Raw genomic sequence first — 7,008 nt, 5'->3', positions numbered from 1 at the left:
GTGTAAATAGATAATATATATTGCCTAAATTGATCTGTCTACATGCGAATAGATACATTGATGTAAATGTCTACGCTCTATAAGGTTTTTCAAAGGCAAAGAAAGCCTATTTATAGAAAAGATTTAAAAACTCTCCCCTTTATCTCTCTTGAAGACGTAAAAGCGCTTTCCAAAACTGCCCCTTCCCCCTTTTCCCCTCCCAGTTTGTGGCTGATTCCCCTGAACGGGGACTTTCCCCCACGGGACCGCGCACACTGAGCAGGAGCTGCCCCCATGGCACAAAAATACCCCAAAGTCCCTGATCCTGGGTCTGTGCCGGGGGGGGCAAACCAACAACGTGGAAGAAAAAAAAACCCGCCAATTTGGGGCTCCCAAAAACCAGATCCACCTGGATTTGTGCAGCTGGAAAGGAGAAAAAAAAAAAAAAACAACCCCAAAACATTTTCATGAAGAAAATAAAAAAAACACCGATTTTTTTATGTTGTAGATAAGGCGCCAGCCTCCCTCCCGGGTCCCCGGCGCACTCGCTGGTGTCACCGCCCAGCCCTGGTGCCCCGCGCGGAGCGATGCAGCGTCCCTGGGGCTCGTTCCGGGGCAAAAACCCCGTTCCGCAGGTTTTTTGGTGCAGGGAGGCTGGCTGTCGCTGCCTCGGCTGCGAGTGCGGACAGGGCAGAGGGATGGGAGCCCCGCACCCCGGTAAGTGGTTCCGGTCCCCGGCTGGAGTAAAGCGGGCTGAGATCGGTCACTGCTCATCACCTTAATGAGCGCGGGATAATTAAGGGCGTGCTGCCACCCGGCGGCCGGAGGACGGTCCTGCAGGTGGGAGCCGCGCATGCGCCATGGCCCCGCCTCCCGCCTGCCTTTGGCCCCGCCTCCCGCCCGCCCTCGGCCCCGCCTTCTGCCCCTCCTCGCCCCGCCTCCCGCCCGCCCTCGGCCCCGCCTCCCGCCAGCCCTCGGCCCCGCCTCCCGCCCGCCCCCGGCCCGCCTCCCGCCCGCCCCCGGCCCCGCCTCCCGCCCCTCCTCGCCCCGCCTCCCGCCCGCCCCCGTCCCCGCCTCCCGCCCTCCCTCGGCGCCGCCTCCGGCCCGCCCTCGGCCCCGCCTCCGGCCCGCCCTCGCCCCGCCTCCCGCCCGCCCTCGGCCACGCCTCCCGCCCGCCCTCGGCCACGCCTCCCGCCCCTCCTCGCCCCGCCTCCCGCCCGACCTCGCCCCGCCTCCCGCCCGCCCTCGGCCCCGCCTCCCGCCCGTCCTCGCCCCGCCTCCCACCCGCCCTCGGCCCCGCCTACCGCCCTCGGCCCCGCCTCCCGCCCCTCCTCGCCCCGCCTCCCGCCCGCCCTCGGCCCCGCCTCCCGCCCCTCCTCGCCCCGCCTCCCACCCGCCCTCGGCCCCGCCCCGCCGCGCTGTCGCTTGTGCTGCCCTCCTGTGGCCAAAGCGCGGTACTGCAGCGCCGGCCCCCATCCCCGGCGGCGGGGCCGGGCCGGTGCCACCGGGGAGGCGAGCGAGCCCCTTCGGCCTGGGCGGGAGTGTCTCTTGCCCGCTGGCCGCCCGGGGCCGGCGGGGCGGGAAGCTCCAAAGCGACCGCTGCGGCAGGCTGCCGGGGCGCCGGCGGCGAGATGGGTCCGGGCAGCCCCGGGGAGTTAGCCGAGGGCGGACGGAAGGCAAGCGGGGAAGAAGGCGGACACCCCGCGGGCGCAGAGGCCGGGCGCCTCCCCAGCTCGCCACAGCTCCCCCGGAGTCTCCCCGGTCACGCCCCCGGCCGTGCCGCCCGCCACCGCCGTGTGCCCCCAGCAGGCGCTGGCCCACACGCCGCCGCAGCGGCCGCCGCCCCCGAGCTGCGGGAGCCCCGTCCGCCCTCGAAGCTGGGGACCTCAGGAAGCGCTGCGCGGGGGGGCCGGGCAGCGCGCCAGGCTTATTTCGTGCTTTCGCAAACAAATCTCCACAGTTTTTAAGAAGAAAAAGCCGTGTTTTGTTGAATTCCTCCCCTCCCGCCGCAGTGCCCCGTCGCCATGGCAACGGCCCCGGCCCCCGCCGGAGCGTCCTCACCATGGCAACCGCTCTGGAGCGCATGCGCAGGAGAATGGGCCAATCACAGCGCGGGCGCCGCTCTCCCATTGGTCGGGTCGCGTCTCCGCGCTCCGATTGGTCGGATCGCCTCACCGAGGCGGGGCCCGGTGAGGATTGACGGCGGCGAAAGGCCACTGGAGCTGAGCTGCCTGGGAGCGGAGCGGGCGATGGGCAATGGGTGAGCGGCGTGGGCGGGCCGTCGGCGGCGGGTCGCTCCGCGCCGGAAGCGGAGGGGGCCGGGGGAAAACGGCGTCCAGGTGGCAGCGGGCGCGGGGCGGCCCGGGGGGAAAGCGGGGCCCGTCGTCGGCCGGGCCGGGTCCTCGGAACCGCCGCGAGCAGGCGGTGAAGCATCTGGAGCGCGTGAAGGTGAGCGGGGGGCGGCAGGAAACGTGGTGGGGAGCCGGCGGCGTCCCGAGGCGAGGCAGGGGGACCCGAGGCGGGCACGGGGGGCCTGAGGGGTCCCTGAGGGGACCGGGGCGCCGGCAGGGGTCTCAGTGGGGCGTTGTAGTGTCGGAGGGGGCTGGCTGGGCCCGGCTTGCCGCGAGGTCCCTTCGGCCTGGAGGGGTTGGGGTGCGCTGCTGACGATGCTGCAGAAATTAAACCCGGAACGACGCTAATTGAGCGGCGGGCGGGCCGAGCTGGTGCCGCCCCGCAGAAACGCGGGGCCGGGCCCTCCGCAGTTCCCCAGCGCTCCCCAAAAGTGCCCGCGGAGGGCCCTAGGGATGCGGGGCCGCGGGGCGGCTGCCCTCCCGCCGCCCCTCGGCGTCGCCCGGGGGAGCCGCCGAGGGGGCGAGGAAGCAGAGAGGGGGAGCCGGTTTGGGGTCTGACACGGAGAGCGGGTCTTCTGCTCCCGGGGCTGGCAAACAGGCTCCTGTGGCCGGTTTCGGGGCTGAGAAACAGAGGGAGTTGTGTGGCGTTGGGCTCAGGAACGGGGGCCAGGATAAAATCCACAGCAGCTGCCTCTCTCTGCGTGGCAGGTCCGTCCCGGTCCCGCTCCCAAGGGCAGAGGTGGGGTGGGGGTCCCCCGGCTCGTCCCCGTTGGCTGGGTGTGAGAAACAGGCTCATTTCTCGCCTTCTCTTTTCCCAGGGTCACCTCCTGCGTCTCGGGAAGAGAATCCTGCACGGCTGATTCCGCTTGCGGCTCAGGTAATGGCATGTGTGGGGGAGGGGGAGCGGGAAGACCCATTGGGGAGTTTGGGGCCGCTACAGACAGTGCAGGACAAACGTGCAGAAAAGGCAGCTTTGCTGCCAGTGCAGGAAAGCCGATGAGGAGTTGCGGTTCACAGAGAGTGCCTCCTTCCTGACCTGGTGCCTTGGTAGTTAGGAGTGTTTTCCTTTGGGGTAAAAGAGCTGTCTTTCACCTCGGGTAAATTAAGCGTTGCCTGTTACCTTCTTTAGGGTCAGGTGTTTCTCTTCTGTTTGTTCGTACTGATTTTCTGGGCAAAGCGGAAACAGCCTTTTCTTTTTCGATGCATAACTAAATTTGTATTAGTTTGTGGTGTCAGTACAGTTAATTTTTGAGCACCTAGGTGCCGGTAGAAATGTAAGGAGTGAAACGTGATGGAAATGGATGTGTCCCTTGATTTTTATTCCATTTTTCTTTTTATTAGAGTGGCCATGGCATGTTTTTCTGTGGCTCAATGCACGGTCTGTTCTGTGGGGCCTTCAGTCTAGGACTTCTACGTACAAAAAGTTTGTCCCTCTGGAAAAGGACTCGTCCCTCATAGGACTGAGGTGTAGACTTGGGGGGTCTCTTAAGGGCGTGATCAGAATTAAAGCCAAATTTCACGGAGTGTTGCTGCTGTTGGTCTTCGCTTTTGTTAATGTCCCCACAGCTTCCTCGTGGGTGGGAGCTCTGAAATGTAATCTATTTTCTATCTCCGACACGTTTTTTTCCCCAAGGGGAGGCTGCGTTTAAAAGTTAATGAGTTTCCTCTCAGATGTGCCCGTCAATAAAATTGAGTTACAATAAGGAAACCCCGCAAAATGACACAACTCCTAGAGATCTGGACCGTTTCTGGACACGTATTCCTCGCGTGCAAACGTCCCCGGGATAGAGATGGTCTGCACGTCATGCTCTGACAAGACAGTATGCTGAGAGAGGGAAAGAGACAAGGTCCTGGGGTTTTTGTTTGTGTGTTTTGTGGGGGTTCTTTTGGGTGTGTCTTTTGCGCTTTCAAAAACAGAGTGCAATGTTGACTGCCGGTGGCAGCCTGCAGAGCTCTCTTGCTGCCTGAGCTCTCCTTGTCTTTTTCCCTCCTCTTTCAGGGCTGTAACTTTCAGTTGGATAGTTTTAGAAGAGCAATTAAGCGACTTGCCTGTGTGAAAGTGCTGGTAATTCCGGGAAGGTAAATGCTTGAACCCGTAGTGAAAATCTTGGCTACGAGTAGAATATCTGAAGGAAGAGCAGCCATGGCAGGAAGAGAATAGCAAGCTGCGCATCCCCTGAGATGGGTGAGGCTGAGCTTGGGCGTGCAGCCTGCGCCGGCGGGGACGCTCGGGGGCTCCTCGTCAAAGCAGCCGGGCGTGCGCGGGCACCCAGGGTTGCGCTCTGGTCTGAGAGCGTGCCGTACTTTTGCTGTTGGGAGAGGGAATAGAGCGTGTGCCTGGTAAAGCCAAGGGCAGTCAAAAGCTGGGAGGGAGCCTGCGCGGGTTTGGTGGCGCAAGGGCAGTTTGAAAAGATCTTGGCCATTTGGAGAAACGGCCTGGAAAAAACAGCTGCTCTGTTGCAAGGAGGCAGTTTAGAAGGACAGGAGAGTTGCTGTACCCTTTAAGAAAAATACTCAACTCGGGACGCATAGGGTGAGGCAAACCTTGGCTCTGCGTAGGCTCGAGAAAATGTCCGTAGGCGTCTGTGCCTGTCACCTGCGCGTACCTGGGAAAGCGGCTCTGGGGAAACTAAAGCTGCCAGCGAGTCAAAAATTGGCAAGGTCTAGTGGCCCGTATCAAGAACTGTGCCAGAGACGGTGCCAAACAGTTCTTCTTCCGCTCGGCTGTAGTCTTCGCAAACCTCCGCGAAAGAGGGAAGCCTTAGATTCCTAGCCAGCTTTGCGCCCGCTAAAGGGTTTTTCTTCCCCCTCTCTCGGCAGAGTGTCAACTGGCAGCGTTTCTCTGCGGTCGCCCTTTTGCTGTGCGGTGACAGTGCAGGACCGATGGAAAGGATCCGGAGTGCTCAGCGAGTACGAGGTACGTCTGCGATGGGCGTCTGCTTTTTTCCTAAGGTCCTTGCAGTGTGGACGTGGAAGTTAACACGAAGGCTTTGTCAGCTCTCCTTCTACGGTTTTTTGTGTGAAATGCTTCAACAGAACAGTAAAAATAATATAAGGTCTGTTCTGGAGCATGTTACACAGCCAAAAGCATTCTCCCATCTGCCGGTGCTTTTCGGAAGCCTGATGGATTGCAGCCCCGGGGGTTTCGTTTCCCCCCTGACCCTCAAAAGGCAAACCTTTTGGGGAGATCTCTGGTCTCGCTGATCTTTCTGCGTTAAATGAAATGTTAGCAAAAAAGCTAAAATCATATAATTTACAAACTGACTGGCGTTGTATAAACTGCCACTGCCAAATAGCTGTGGCATATATTTTACGAGGTGTACTGAAGCAGTTAGGTATTTGTGCTCCATGATTAAAAAGAGAGGCGACTGAATCTAATGGGTTTTTGTCCCCTGATATTTTGACGTCACGCTCTGAAGATCTGTATTTCTGTGTGGCTTTCGGTGGTGCGTTTCCCCGGGTGCCCAGGGAGTTACCTGAGAGCCGGACGGAAGGGAAAAACTATTCCCCGCGCGGAAAAAATTATTTTTGAGGCTGAAGTCTCCAGGAAAGCGTGGAGCCCCAAAGTCTTTGGGGCGATGAAAGCGCTGCCAAGGGACAGCGAGCACAAGCCACAGCTTTGCCTCCCGGCCCCTTTGTTGTGGGAGCAATTGCTGGACATCTGATGTTTTTGTCCCAGCCCTGGGCGAGTGAAATAAGGTGTTTTTGACGATGAGGTCGCCAGGAAAGCGCGGAGCCCCAGGGTACCTGGGGAAGTGGCTCTGGGGAAACTAAAGCTGCCAGCGAGTCAAAAATTGGCAAGGTCTAGTGGCCCGTATCAAGAACTGTGCCAGAGACGGTGCCAAACAGTTCTTCTTCCGCTCGGCTGTAGTCTTCGCAAACCTCCGCGAAAGAAGGAAGCCTTAGATTCCTAGCCAGCTTTGCGCCCGCTAAAGGGTTTTTTTTCCCCCTCTCTCGGCAGAGTGTCAACTGGCAGCGTTTCTCTGCGGTCGCCCTTTTGCTGTGCGGTGACAGTGCAGGACCGATGGAAAGGATCCGGAGTGCTCAGCGAGTACGAGGTACGTCTGCGATGGGCGTCTGCTTTTTTCCTAAGGTCCTTGCAGTGTGGACGTGGAAGTCAACACGAAGGCTTTGTCAGCTCTCCTTCTACGGTTTTTTGTGTGAAATGCTTCAACAGAACAGTAAAAATAATATAAGGTCTGTTCTGGAGCATGTTACACAGCCAAAAGCATTCTCCCATCTGCCGGTGCTTTTCGGAAGCCTGATGGATTGCAGCCCCGGGGATTTCATTTCCTCCCCTCCCCACCCCCCCGGAGCCTCAAAAGGAAAAGCGTTTGGGGGGGGATCTTTTATCTCATTGATTTTTCTATTAAAAAAAAAAAAAGCTAAAATTGTATGATTTACAAACTGCCTTGCATTGTTTAAACTGCCACTGCCAAATAGCCGCAGCGTACAATTTATGAGACGTATTTAAGCAGTTAGGTGTCTGTTCTAAAGGTTTAACAAGAGAGGCGACTGAATGTTACCAGGTTTTTCCTGGTATTAGGACAGAGCGCTCTGAGGTGCTTCATTTCTGTCTGGCTTTCAGTGGCGCGTTTCCCCGGCAGCCCAGTAGCATCTCTCTTGGGCAGTGCCGCTGGCCAGATGCCCCTCCTCCTTGTGTAACACCCAAAAAACC

The 7,008-nt window shown here is 59.5% G+C and overlaps 1 long non-coding RNA gene across 2 annotated transcripts; it reads left to right on the top strand.

Moving 5' to 3' along the window:
* Window positions 1-2,257: 2,257 nt before the first annotated feature.
* LOC128918367 (uncharacterized) lies at window positions 2,258-4,321 on the top strand. Of its 2 annotated transcripts, none has more exons than XR_008469516.1 (3): window positions 2,258-2,427; window positions 3,149-3,207; window positions 4,002-4,321. It is a non-coding gene; the product is annotated as an uncharacterized LOC128918367 (long non-coding RNA). The 2 variants fall into 2 exon arrangements; XR_008469517.1 differs by having other exon boundaries at window positions 3,964-4,321.
* The last annotated feature ends 2,687 nt before the right edge of the window (window positions 4,322-7,008 follow it).

This window comes from Rissa tridactyla, chromosome 16 (assembly GCF_028500815.1).
Source record: "Rissa tridactyla isolate bRisTri1 chromosome 16, bRisTri1.patW.cur.20221130, whole genome shotgun sequence".
In the NCBI taxonomy this organism is placed as follows: Eukaryota; Metazoa; Chordata; class Aves; order Charadriiformes; family Laridae; genus Rissa; species Rissa tridactyla.
The sequence above is the reverse complement of the archived record's forward strand: the minus strand, read 5'-3'. Positions and strand labels throughout refer to the sequence as shown.